The 14,821-nt window shown below is 38.7% G+C and overlaps 1 protein-coding gene and 1 pseudogene across 1 annotated transcript in view; one reads left to right on the forward strand and one right to left on the reverse strand.

Moving 5' to 3' along the window:
• Positions 1–2,950: 2,950 nt before the first annotated feature.
• MORC1 (MORC family CW-type zinc finger 1) overlaps positions 2,951–14,821 on the forward strand; it is a 350,504-nt gene continuing 338,633 nt past the window's right edge. Inside the window, exon 1 of the mRNA XM_067738944.1 lies at positions 2,951–3,043. The gene's annotated coding sequence lies outside the window, so the exon portion shown is untranslated. The remainder of the gene's footprint in view (positions 3,044–14,821) is intronic.
• LOC137224519 (small nuclear ribonucleoprotein G pseudogene) lies at positions 5,012–5,330 on the reverse strand (annotated as a pseudogene).

Below are 14,821 nucleotides of genomic sequence, written 5' to 3' on the forward strand. Positions count from 1 at the left end.
TGAATTTATTTATTATTTATTTTTGGCTACGTAGGGTCTTTGTTGCTGTGTGTGGGCTTTCTCTAGTTGCGGTGAGCAGGGGCTACTCTTTGTTGCAGTGAGCGGGCTTCTCATTGCGGTAGCTTCTCTTGCTGCAGAGTATAGGCTCTAGGCGCGTGGGCTTCAGTAGTTGTGGCACACAGGCTCAGTAGTTGTAGCTTGCGGGCTCTAGAGTGCAGGCTCAGTAGTTGTGGCACAGGGGCTTAGTTGATCCGTGGCATGTGGGATCTTCCTGGACCAGGGCTCAAACCCGTGTCCCCTGCATTGGCAGGCAGATTCTTAACCACTGTGCCACCAGGGAAGTCCCTAGACTCTTTTTCAAATAACAATATAGCAATTCATGAGTATTGCAAGTGCCTTGTAATATAGTATTTCCAACTCCTACTTCTCCCTTATAACATTGCTGTCATTCATTTTATTTATCCATCTATTTATTTTGAACAAACATATGTTAGATCAACTAAGAATAAGAAAAATAAAAGATTTTATCTCCTTTTACTTCTTTTCTAGAACTCTTCTTTAGAGCTGAGTTTCTGACCTATATCATATTCTTTCTGAAGATTTTTTTTAAAGAATCCAGGTTTATGAAGCCAGACATTAATTTGCAAGAGATTTGTAAAACAATGTTACTCTTCTGACTAAATTTCTTTATGAAAATATATTATTTTTCATAAAGATATTTATGTTAACATGTAATGGGTTTATTATTTTTAGTGAAAAAATATTTTTAAAAGTTACTCAGTTTTAATGTCTAATCTGGCAAATATTGATAGACAAACAAAATCTCAATAATTCTCAATAATTTTTAAGAGTGTGAAGGAGTTCCAAGACCAAAACAGTTGAGAATAGTTGATCTAGTCCAACCCTCTCTCTCTTGCTCCCCCAATTTTTAGAGGCTTGGAGTGGAAAGGGGCCCTTCCCAGGAAGATTGTGGCTCTGGTCCTGACACTCCATATTTGGTGAAAGCCTTTGAAAAAGATAACTCCTCTCCGGTGTATTCACTCTCTCTTCATTGGGTCCTTATCTGGATTTAAATGTCTTTGAACTTTTTTAAAAAAGGCCTTTCTCTATACATATACCTCCTTCCACCTAACAATTGCTAGGTCGTTGTAACAAACCTCTTGAAGAAATTGTTTACACTCATATCCCTACTTTCTCATCTTTCACTCACTCATTCAATATATATTTATTGAGAGCTATGTACCATATAGAGTTTTAAGTGCTCATAACTCAACAATGAATTAAACAAAATCCTTGTTCTTTTAAATCTTACATTCTAGTGAGGGTAGACATGTCCAGAAAAATTGTCCAGAACTTGTAAATGGGCAGAAGAGGATTACTGGGTCATCTTTCATTGTAGTGCTGGGGTATACCTTTGATTGCCTTTATATTGACTAAGCTATCATACAACTTTGTAGGTAGAGGCTAACTTGTAGAAAACTGATAGCAATGCAAATAATTCTTGTCTGAGAACAATGCAAATACTTCCTATTCCTAGTAATGCAAATGGATTTTGTCTAGTAGAGATGGAATCCATTTCCATCTGGTTGAAGAAATAACTCCCAGAATTACAGTTTTTTGCTTCATAGGATATTAGTATTTTTGCAACTATTAGCAAATTCATTTCAGTATTCCTTTGGCTGATAATCTAAATCTCTGAAACTCAAATTCTCATTTGAACAAGTCTTACCTACCATCTTACTGGTTCCTTCATTATTTAAGATAATAATGGATGAGTAGTTTATTATGATGAATAAAATCTTTGTCATGTGTTCATTTTATATTTTTATAAGAGATATGTTTTCAACCTTTTGAAAATTATTTAGCAGACTAAAAGAAAATAAAATACATATCAGGTGGTAATAAGTCAAAAGTATAAAACAGGGCAAAAGGACAGCTATTAACTGGTGGTGTAGTATGGTACTGTTTATTTATTTATTTATTTATTTTGTGGCACGCGGGCCTCTCACTGTTGGAGCCTCTCCCGTTGCGGAGCACAGGCTCCGGACACGCAAGCTCAGCGGCCATGGCTTACGGGCCCAGCCGCTCCGCGGCATGTGGGATCTTTCCGGATTGGGGCACGAACCCATGTCCCCTGAATCGTCAGGTGGACTCTCAACCACTGCGCCACCAGGGAAGCCTATGGTACTGTTTTAGATAGGGCCAATCAGTCAAAGTCCTGCACTACTCTCTCTTAACTGTAAGTGGAATCCATTCTCTCCTCTCCATCTTCACTGCCACCACACTAATCCAGACCATTACCTTCTCTCATCTGATCTCCTCGCCTTACTCCTACCTACTCCGATCATAGGCTATCAGATGATCATTTTTATAAACAATTATCTGATCATGTCCCTCTTTTCCACTGGCTCCCTATGTGGAGTCAAGTTTTGTGGGGTCTAAACCTTACACAATTCGGGAGGCCCTCGAGAAAAATAATGCAAAAATTAGGTACCGAGCCTTGAAAGGGGTAGTGCAAATGACAGGTTCTGAAACTTAAGCTTCATTAGCTTCACTATAAATCTGCCTCTGCCTACAAGTCTAGCCTCCTTTTTCTCTACCTCAAGACCTTTCTCCGTACAATTTCTGCCCAGAAGGCTCTTCCTGTCCCCTTTTGCCTAGATAACTCTTGAAGTACTCAGCTCCCGATCCTCCCTGAAACCCCAACCGGATTAGGGACCTTTACAGCCTCTCCCAAGTCCAAGCATCCCAGCAGAGCCAGCTTTCTGTGCAAATGATCCTTCAAAAGATCCGTGGCTGGGCGGGGTTTGCACCTGAGATGTGTCTGTGGGCGGAGCCCCAGGCGAGAATGAGCCGTGGTCCTCCCCGCTTTACGTCCGGAGTGGGGCGCATCACCTCTCCGGAACCTGCACGGCTCCCGTTGCGGTTCCGGTCGGAATTACTGGGCGGCGCACGCCGACTTGGCTGCGCAGGTAGTGAGAGTGCTCGGGTCTTGCGGAAGCGTATGGACTTCGCGACGGTCCCGCGGTGACAAAAGAAGTGGGTAAGATCCGGTGACAGCAGCCTTTTGCCGCCGCCCCTCGGGAAACTTCTCCAGCCCTTCCAATCACTTTCCTCACCCTCCTCTGAAAATTTTCTAACATTTCTTGCCGAGACACATCTACTGGTGACCAATGCCCTCAGTTTTTGTCTGAGAAATTATTTCTTAACTTTTGAAGGAAAATTTTGCCAAACATAAAATTCTAAGTTTTTTTTTTTTCCTTTAGGTACTTTAAATATCGCTTCACTCTTTTCTTGCTTGCATGTTTCCCGACGAGAAGCCATAAATTTCCCCTTTCTCCTTCAGACCTTCATTAGAAAAACATTAAAGCACACTGAAGGGACTTTCCTGGTGGTGCGGTGGTTAAGAATCTGCCTGCCAAAGCAGGGGACACGGGTTTGAGCCCTGGTCCGGGAAGATCCCACATGCTGTGGAGCAACTAAGCCTGTGCACCACAACTACTGAGCCTTCGCTCTAGAGCCCATTCTCTGAAACAAAGAGAAGCTACCACAATGAGAATCCCGCGCACCACAACGAAGGGTAGCCCCTCCGCAACTAGAGAAAGCCCGCGCAGCAACAAAGGCCCAACACAGCCAAAAATAAATAAATAAATTTATAAAAAACAAAACAGGGCTTCCCTGGTGGCGCAGTGGTTGAGAGTCCGCCTGCCGATGCAGGGGACACGGGTTCGTGACCCGGTCTAGTAAGATCCCACATGCCGCGGAGCGGCTGGGCCCGTGAGCCATGGCCGCTGAGCCTGCGCGTCCGGAGCCTGTGCTCCGCAACAGGAGAGGCCACAACAGTGAGAGGCCCGCGTACCGCAAAACAAACAAACAAACAAAAAACAAAACACACTGAAGAACTGAAAAAAGCAATACAATGAATACTTATATTCCCTCTACCTAAATTTAGTGTGTTATATTTTTCTAAAGTTGATATATATTACAGTATATATAATATTTTTACTAAATTATTTAAAAGTTGTAGAGATCAAAACCAGAGTTTTTCAAAATTTCACATTTGTTCAAAATGTTTCTAAACAAAATCCAGTCAATGTTTACACATTATATTTGGTTATTAAAACTTTTTCAGGATCAATTCCCCCATTACTTTCTTCATTACTTTTTTTTTTGGCCCTGCCTTGTGGCTTGTGGGATCTTAGTTCCCCTATCAGGGATTGAAACTGTGCCCTGGGCAGTGAAAGAAGGGAAACCTAACCACTGGACCACCAGGGAATTCCCAGTTACAATTTTTTTTTGAAGAGTCTAAACCAGTTGTTTTGCAGAAGGTCCTACTTTTTTTAAAAAAAATTATTTATTTATTTTTGGCTGTGTTCGGTCTTCGTTGCTGCACACAGGCTTTCTCTAGTTGTGGGGAGCAGGGACTACTCTTCGTTGTAGTGCGAGGGCTTCTCATTGTGGTGGCTTCTCGTTGCAGAGCATGGGCTCTAGGGTGCTTGGGCTTCAGTAGTTGTGGTGCACGGGCTCAGTAGTTGTGGCTCACGGGCTCTAGAGCACAGGCTCAGTAGTTGTGGTACATGGGCTTAGTTGCTCCATGGCATGTGGGATCTTCCCGGACCAGGGCTTGAACCCATGTCCCCTGCACTGGCAGGTGGATTCTTAACCACTGTGCCACCAGGGAAGCCCCCTCCTTTTTTTTTTTTAAAGTATAGTTGATTTATAGTATTTCAGGTATACAGCAAAGTGATTCAGTTATAGGTATACATATACATACATATACTTTTTCAGATTCTTTTCCCCTGTACATTTTTACAAGATATTGAATATAGTTCCCTGTGCTATACAGTAGGTCCTTGTTGTTTATGTATTTTATATATAGTAGTGTGTAATTGTTAATCCCAAATTCCCAATTTATCCCTCCCCCCCTTCCCCTTTGGCAACGATAAGTTTGTTTTCTTTTTTTTTGTTTGTTTTTGACTATTACAAAAGTTTATTTAGCAAAAGAGTTCAGTAAGAAAATGTACATGACTCAGAATTTATCATAATAAAATGTGGAGAGGGGACACATAGAAGCAGTTAATTTCTCTGGTGAACACAGCCATTGTTTATACTTGTTCCAAGGCTTCTAACATGATGATACTATTTCCTCGTATTACCACCATTCCAGTATTGTTCTGTTGCTCACTAGTTGCCATCTCCACACATTCATCTATCACAAGATTCATAAAGGGATTGAATCCCTACAGTATTCCTTGGACATGTCTGCCACCATTTAATTTTTATGATAACTTCTTGTCCATAAATTTCTTTAACTCGGGAGGGTGAGCTTTGCTTATGATGTCTACTCAGCAAGCTCAAATATGCCTCCAAACAGAATTTGAGTCATCCCTCATGCTCCAGCAGTAGCCATGTTTGTTTTCTATGTCTGTGAGTCTATTTCTGTTTCGTAGATAAGTTCATTTGTGTCATTTTTTTAGATGCCACATATAAGTGATATGATATTTGTCTTTGTCTAATATACTTCATTTAGTATGATAATCTCTAGGTCCATCCATGTTCCTGCAAATAGCATTCTTTCTTTCTTTTTTATGGTTGAGTAGTATTCCAGTGTGTGTGTGTGTGTGTGTGTGTGTGTGTGTGTGTGTATTATATATATATAATATATATGCCACATTTTCTTTATCTGTTACTCTGTCGGTGGACATTTATGTTGCTTCCACATCTTGGCTATTGTAAATAGTGCTGCTATGAACACTGGGGTGTGTGTATCTTTTCCAACTAGAGTTTTTGTCTTTTCTGGATATATGCCCAGGAGTAGGTTTGTTGGATCACATGGCAACTCTATTTTTAGTTTTGTAAGGAACCTCCATACTGTTCTCCATAGTGGTTGTAGCCATTTACATTCCCAGCAACAGTGTAGGAGGGTTCCCTTTTCTCCATACCCTCTCCAGCATTTATTATTTGTAAACTTTTTTTTTTCCATGCCATGCAGCTTGTGGGATCTTAGTTCCCTGAGTAGGGATTGAACCCTCGCCCCGGTAATGAAATCGCTGAGTCCTAACCACTGGATCACCAGGGAATTCCATATTTGTATACTTTTTGCTGATGGTCATTCTGACCAGTGTAAGTTGGTACCTCATTGTAGTTTTAATTTGTATCTCTCTAATAATTAGTGATGTTGAGCATCTTTTCATGTGCCTTTTGGCCATCTGTGTGTCTTCTTTGGAGAAGTGTCTGCTTAGGTCTTCTGCTCATTTTTTTGATTGGGTTGTTTGTTTTTCTGATATTGAGGTGTATGAACTGTTTGTATATTTTGGAAATTAATCTCTTGCCAGTCCTATCATTTGCAAATATTTTCTCCCATCCTGTAGCTTGTCCTTTAGTTTTGTTTATGGTTTCCTTTGTTGTGCAAAAGCTTTTAAGTTTAATTAGGTTCCCCCCCTCTTTTTTTTGCTTTTGTTTCCATTACTCTAAGAGATGGATCCAATGAAATGTTGCTGTGATTTATGTCAAAGAGTGTTCTACCTATGTTTTCTTCTAAGAGTTTTATAGTATCTGTTCTTACATTTAGGTCTTTAATCCATTTTGAGTTTATTTTTCTATATGGTGTTAGAAGATGTTTTAATTTTATTTGTTTACATGTAGCTGTCCAGCTTTTCCAGCACCACTTGTTCAGGAGGCTGTCTTTTCTCCATTGTATATTTTTGCCTCATCTGTCATAGATTAATTGACCATAAGTGTGTGGGTTTATTTCTGGGCTTCCTATCCTGTTCCATTGATCTATGTGTCTGCTTTTGTGCCAGTACCATACTGTTTTGATTACTATAGCATTGTAGTGTAGTCTGAAGTCAGGGATTCCTCCAGCTATGTTCTTCTTTCTCAGGTTGTTTTGTCTGTTCAGGGCCTTTTGTGTTTCCATACAAATTTCAAAATTTTTTGTTCTAGTTCTATGAAAAATGCCATTGGTAATTTGATAGGGAATGCATTGAATCTGTAGATTGCTTTGGGTAGTATGGTCATTTTAATGATATTGATTCTTTCATTACAAGAACATGGTATATCTTTCCATCTGTTTGTGTTGTCTTCAATTTCTTTCATCAGTGTCTTATAGTTTTTGGGGTACAGGTCTTTTACCTCCTTAGGTATGTTTATTCCTAGGTATTTTTATTCTTTTTGATGTGATAGTAAGTGGGATTGTTTCCTTAATTTCTCTTTCTGATAGTTCATTGTTAGTGTATAGAAATGCAATAGATTTCTGTATATTAATTTTGTATCCTGCAACTTTACCGAATTCATTGCTGAGCTCTAGTAGTTTTCTGGTAGTGTCTTTAGGATCTTCTATGTATAGCATCATGTCATCTGCAAAGAGTGACAGTTTTACTTCTTCTTTTCCAGTTCGAATTTCTTTTATTTCTTTTTCTTCTCTGATTGCCATGGTGAGGACTTCCAAAACTATGTTGAATAAAAGTGGTGAGAGGGCTTCCCTGGTGGCACAGTGGTTGAGAGTCCGCCTGCCAATGCAGGGGACATGGGTTCGTGCCCCGGTCCGGGAGGATCCCACATGCCGCGGAGCGGCTGGGCCCGTGTCTGGAGCCTGTGCTCTGCAACGGGAGAGGCCACAACGGTGAGAGGCCTGCGTACAGCAAAAAAAAAAAAAAAAAAAAAAAGTGGTGAGAGTGGACATTCTTGTCTTGTTCCTCATCTTAGAGGAAATGCTTTCAGGTTTTCACTGTTGAGTATGATGTTAGCTGTGGGTTTGTCATATTTGGCCTTTATTATATTGAGGTATTTTCCCACTATGGGTCCTACATTCTGAGTGAGAAGATATTACTCCCTTTACCTTACTCTTTTTTTTTTCTATTATAAAATGATTACATGCTCATTATATTCAAAAAAGAAATGTAGAAAGTAAAAACTGTATATCTGAACTTCCAAGAGACAATAAGTAATCATATATTAATGGAAGGGTCAGTTCATCAAGAAGATATAACAATTATATCTGTACCAAACACGAGCCCAGGAACGTATGACTCAAACAGAATTGAAAGAGTAAATAGACAGCTCCACAATATTTGGAAATTTCAGTACCCCACTTTCCATAATATATAGATAACAGAAGTTCAGTAAGGAAATAGGAAACTTAAATAATACTATAAACCAGTTAGACCTAACAGATATCTGTAGAATACCCCAAAACAACAGAATACACATTCTTCTCTAGTATACCTGAAACATTTTCCAGGATAGACAATATATTAGGCCACAAAACAAGTCTCAGTAAGTTTTAAAAAATTGAAATCATGCAGCGTATTTTTTCTGACCAAAATGGAATGAAGAAATCAATAGAATCAATAATAGAAGGAAATGGAGCAGATACAAATGAAATCAATAATATAAGAAGAAATAACAGAAGGAAAGCTAGAAAACTCACATCTATGTGGAAATTAAACAATACAATTTAAAATAACCAATGGAGGGACTTCCCTGGTGGTCCAGTGGTAAAGCGTCTGCTTTACAATGCAGGGGACGCAGGTTCGATCCCTGATCAGGGAACTAAGATCCCACAAGCCACAGGGAAACTAAGCCCACGTGCCACAACTACTGAGCTCATGTGCCTCAACTAGAGAGCCTGCATGGCACAAACTACAGAGCCCACACGCTCTGGAACCCATGTACCACAGCTACAGAGCCCACATGCCCTGGAGCCTCCACTCCACAGATAGAGAGAGAAAACCCGCACACCACAGCTAGAGAGACACCCGCGCACCGCAATGAGAGAGAAGCCTGTGTGCCTCAATTAAAGATCCCGCAAGCCTCAACAAAGATCCTGCGTGCCACAACTAAGACCCGATGCAGCCAATAAATAAATAAATAATAAATAAATCTTAAAAAAAAATAAAATAACCAGTGGATCAAAGAATAAATCACAAGGGAAATTAGAAAATACTTAGAGATTAATGAGAATGAAAATGCAACATACGAAAACTCATGGATGTAGTGAAAGCAGTGCTCATGGGTAAATTTTTACAGTAAGTGTCTACATTTAAAAAGAAGAAAGATCTCAAATCAATAACCTAGCTGTATACCTTAACAAACCAGAAAAAGAACTAAACCTAAAGTTAGGAGATGGAGGAAATAATAAGGATTAGAACAGATATAAATGAAGTCAATAATAGAAAAACAATGGAATTAATGAAACCAGAAGTTCTTTGAAAATATCAAGAAAATTGAGAAACCTTTAGCTAGATTAAAAAACAAAACAAAACAAACTCAAATACTAAAATTGGAAATGAAAGGCAGGCATTGTCAATTTTACATAAATAAAAAGGATAATTAAGAAAATATTGTGAATAACTGTATACCAAGAGATCGTATAAGTTGGATGAAATGGAAAAATTCATAGAAACCCATAAACTACCAAAACCGACTCAAGAAAAACAGAATAAATCAATAACAAGGAGACTGAATCAGTAATCAAAACCTCCCAACAAAGAAAAGCTCAGGACCAGATGGCTTCACTGCTGAATTCTATCCAACATTTAAAGAAGAATTAATACCAGTCTTTCTCAAACTCTTTCTAACTTGTTCTAGGAGGCAAGCATTACCCTCATACCAGAACCAAAGACACTATAAGAAAATGATAGACCAATGTACCTTGTGAATATAGATACAAAATTCTGAACAAAAATACTAAAAAGAAGCTGAATTCAATGACATATTAAAAGAATTATACACTATTACCAAGTGGGATTTATCCCTGTGACACAAGGGTGGTTCAACATGAAAATCAGTGTAATATACCCATTAATAGAAAGAAGGAAGAAACCACATAATTGTTTCAGAAGAAACATTTAAGAAAATCTAGCACCATTTCATGATGAAAACATTGAATAATCGAGGAGTAGAAGGGAACTTCCTCAACATGATAAAGGTCATATATGTAAAGCCCACAACTAACATCGTTCTCAGTGGTGAAAAGCTGAAAGTTTTTCCCCTAAAGTCAGGAACAAGAATACACATTTTTACCACTTCTTTTCAACATGGTACTAGAGGTTCTAGCTGGAGAGGTTAGGCAAGAAAAAAAGAAAAACATAATCTTACTTCAAAAGGCAGAAATAAAGTTATGTCTATACACACATGACATGATGTTACATATAGAAAACTCTAAATCATCCATCAAAAAACTATTAGAGCTAATTATAGGATTTCCCTGGTGGTCCAGTGGTTAAGACTCCACACTTCCACGGTAGGGGCACGGGTTCGATCCCTGGTTGGGGAACTAAGATCCCACAGGCTGTGTGGTGCGGCCAAAAAAACTGAAACCAAACCCCCCCCATAAAACTATTAGAGCTAATTATATTTGCAGAATATAAAAATCAACACAAAAATCAGTTGTATTTCTTTATACTAGCAGTGATGATCTGAAAAGGAAATTAAGAAAATGATTCCATTTACAATAGCATCAAAAATAGCATAAAATACTAAAGAATAACCTTAACTAAGAAGGTACAAGACTTGTACACAGAAAACTATAAAACATTGCTGAAAGAAATTACTTTTCCCCCTTAGTTAATTAGTGTGGTAAAATAAAACTGATCAGTTTCAAATGTAGAAACACACTTGTGTTTTTTATACTGCTAACTTATCATGATTCATTTTATGATTATATTTTATATGTTTTATTTGAAAAATTTTGCACCGAAGAAAAGTTGAAAGAATAGAAATAATTTGCCATTTGTTAACATTTTGGCCATATTTGATAAACCTCTTTTTCTATTTGTTGTTGATTGGTTACCCTGCTAGATAAGCAGACACAAGAGTAAGCAGACACATTCTTGGTCCCTAAATACCTCAGCATGCATCTTCTAAGAATAAGGACATTCTTCTATGTAATCACAATATCATTATAAAACCTAAGAAATATACAGCCATTCCATAATAGCATTTAATGTCTAGTTCATATTCAAATATGCTTAATTGTCCCCAAAATATGTTTTGTAGTTTTCTTTGAAAAATCCAGAATTCAATAAAGTCTTAGGCACTCTATTTGATTGTAATATCTTTTTAGTTCCTTTTAACGAAAAAAGATTTTTTTTTAATATTGACCTTTTGAAGAGAAAAGGTCAGTTTTCTTGTACAATATACCACATTCTAGTTGTTTGTCTCCTTATAGTGTTCTTTGATTAATTTTCTATATTTCCTGTAAATTAGAAATTAAGACTGGAAGCTTGATTAGATTCAGATAAAACGTTTTTGGCAAGAATACTTCATGCATGAGATTGAGGAGTTTATATTCCATTGTGTGAGAAGATACACAATTCAGGTTGTCTCATCATTACATTAAAAATGTTATCACTTTATTAAAGTGATGACCACCAGATTTCTCCAAGGTCTAGATGCAGATTTCACTTTGGAATTTGTAACTACTCTTTAAGATGATACTTTGACATTGTGTGACTATCTCGTGTCTTCCCAACAAATCTTCACCTAATGAATTTTAGCAACCAGTGGTCATCCATGTCTGAATCTGTTATTACACTGAAGGTTGCAAAATCTTATCAGTCTTTATTCAATTTTTAGCTGACATTCTACTGTAAAGAAGAACTTTCCTTTTCCTCTTTCCTTTTTGAGTACCATTATGGCCTCATGGATTAAAAATGTTTAAAAAATTTATTTATTTTTCAATTAAAAAGTGTTTTCATATTTAACTTTTGATTATGTGCTGTAACCAATTAATATTATCATAATGTGTTAAAAAACACTTGGATTCGATTAGCTCATATTTTATTTAAACTTGTTGCATTACATGAGTGATTAGCTTGATCATATTTTTTACATACCAACCTACCTGGCTTTATAATATAGATTATACTGGTTTCATTAACAGAGTTTGGAAATGTTATCTCCTTTCTGTTTTTTGGAAGAAGTTGTATAATCACGGAATTATTTAGTACTTGAAAGCTTGTGGTATTCACATGTAAAAACATCTAGGCAGGATTTGTATTGAGGGAAGTAGGTGATCATTTCAATTTCTTACATCGTTATTGGTTTATTCAAGTTTTCTATTTATTTATTTGTTTGTTTGTTTGTTTGCAATACGCGAGCCTTTCACTGCTGTGGCCTCTCCCGTTGCAGAGCACAGGTTCCGGACGCTCAGGCTCAGCGGCCATGGCTCATGGGCCCAGCTGCTCCGTGGCATGTGGGATCTTCCCAGACCGGGGCACGAACCCGTGTCCCCTGCATCGGCAGGCGGACTCTCAACCACTGCGCCACCAGGGAAGCCCCCTATTTATTTTTATGCTAGTTATTTCATCTTATGTTTTTGCAGAACTTTGTTTCTTGCAGGTTTTCAAAGTTATCACCATATTTTTTTGTCTGCTCTGTCAGTAGTTAATGTCTCTTTTAGATTGTATATTTTGTTTATTTGATTTTTCTCTTGTTTTCTTTTTCAGTCTTGGTAGAGATTTATTCATGTTATTAATCTTTCCAAAGACCAGTGCCCTGGTAGGGTTCTTCAGGAAGCAGACTCTGAGACAGAGGTTAGGGTACAGGATATTGGGGAGCACCTTAGGACCAACACCAATAGAAGGAAAGGGAAGAAAGTGGGATTGGGGAGAGGGAGAAATCAGAAAGTGATGCAAGCAGGAATCAAAGGCTTGACTAACCTCTAGGGGCAGTTCTGGAGCTAAAATGTCAGGGTTGGCCCACCTTAAATTAAATGTTTCTGCCTTATACCCTAGCCAAATCAGTCACTGGTTATGGGCTGCACAGGGAAGGTATGACCTTGGGAAAGGGCATTTGTCTACAGCTAAGGTGCTCTTCCAGGGGCTGACAGCTGGAGACTGTCTCCTGACAACACTCTCTTTCACTGAAGGGGAATCTGGGCAACTCACATCCAAGTCCACTATAGCTGATTTCTGGTTTTGATCACTCTCTGACTTGCTGTTTTATTTTCTATTTCCTTAATTTCTGTTATTATCTTTATTTTTTCCTTCCTGTATGGTTCTTTGAATCTATTCAATGGTTCTTTTTGTAGCTTGAGTTGTAATTTTCCTTGAGTTAAGTTATTGGCTCATTTATATTCAGTCCTTCTGTTTTCTGATCAATATTATTATTATTATATTTTTATAACCTGGGCATGCACAAACTCCATTCCTTTGTCTGCTGGGCCAACATCATCTCTTTTACCAGGAATTGAACCTGGCCATGGTAGTGAAAGTGCCAAGTCCTAACCATTGGACTGCCAGGGAATTCCCTGATCAATATTTTTAAAGCTAGAATTTTCCTCATAACAATTGCTTTCTCTATTTCTTTTTTTTTTTAATTAATTAATTATTTATTTTTTACTTATGGCTGTGTTGGGTCTTCGTTTCTGTGTGAGGGCTTTCTCTAGTTGCGGCAAGCCGGGGCCACTCTTCATCACGGTGCGTGGGCCTCTCACTATCGCGGCCTCTCTTGTTGTGGAGCAAGGCTCCAGACGCGCAGGCTCAGTAACTGTGGCTTACGGGCCCAGTTGGTCTGTGGCATGTGGGATCTTCCCAGACCAGGGCTCGAACCCATGTTCCCTGCACTGGCAGGCAGATTCTCAACCACTGCGCCACCAGGGAAGCCCCCGCTTTCTCTATTTCTGAGGAGTTCTCAGTCATTATTTCTTTTTTTTCAGTCATTATTTCTTCAAAACATTTTCTGCTCTGTATTTTTTCCCTCTTCCAGGTCTCTTATTAAATATTGTTAAATTTCTTCCTTAATAGCTCTTTCTTTCTTTCTTTCATAATTTTATCTTGGGTTTGTGTCTGGAAGATCAGGGTTGGTATGGCATCTGCCAGATGGAAGAACTCTAGAACAAGGAGTTCCTAGATTCTTCCTTCTCTTCTGTCTGCGCAGAGTAAATTTATGCTACCATGAAAGGCAGTAGCTCTGCTCCTCAGCAAGCTAGCAGGATTCCCACCACCTCTAGGATCACCTCAGGATCAAAGTGGGAGAAAAGCCGGCCCAAGTCATGTTACTTTTGTCCCAGCCACAGTCTCCAAACTACTTTGCTCTTCTTTTCCATTAATATTTATATCTAATCCTCCAATGAAACAGATGGCTTCTAGTTATTGCACTCTCTCCAAATGCTTCTATTTCATACCTATGTTTTTAACCTAGCTATCTATAATTTGTCCTCTGCTCTGAGGGGATGAAAGAAGGGTAGAGAAGGGACAGTCTATGGTCCCAAGTAAGCACTTATTTTCATCTTTTACACATTTATTGCTTACAGTTAGAACTCTACAGGTATGAGTGTAATCTGCAATATATTTTGTAGGACTAAGGTGAGGCTAACTTGAACTCAGGCTATTGATGGGTAATGACACAGTTTCCAATCATCAGTCTATTTTAGAGGGAACCGAAACCAGCAGCGAGACTAGACCACAAAGATCAAATGTCACTTGGAAGCCTTCCCAGTAGGGTGCTTTGTTGTGCACTCAGGACAAAGTAGACTTGGGGCAAAGTGATACGAGGTCTGTCTTCTAAAAGCATCATGAATGAATTGTCTGCTAGTGTAAAAACTTCTTGCCTGGAAACAAGCACAGGATTAAAAAACATATCATCAGTCTTTGTGAAATAACTAAGAAGGAGTCTAATTCAGTAACCCAAAGAAAACCAACTCTGGCTGTATGTTATTTATTTTCTACTATTTCAGTCTGTCATTCTTTCTTTCTTTTTTTTTTTTTCTTTTTTCGGTACGTGGGCCTCTCACTGTTGTGGCCTCTCCCGTTGCAGAGCAAGGCTCCGGACGCACAGGCTCAGTGGCCATGGCTCATGGGCCTAGCCGCTCTGC

Source organism: Pseudorca crassidens, chromosome 5 (assembly GCF_039906515.1).
Source record: "Pseudorca crassidens isolate mPseCra1 chromosome 5, mPseCra1.hap1, whole genome shotgun sequence".
Lineage (NCBI taxonomy): Eukaryota > Metazoa > Chordata > Mammalia > Artiodactyla > Delphinidae > Pseudorca > Pseudorca crassidens.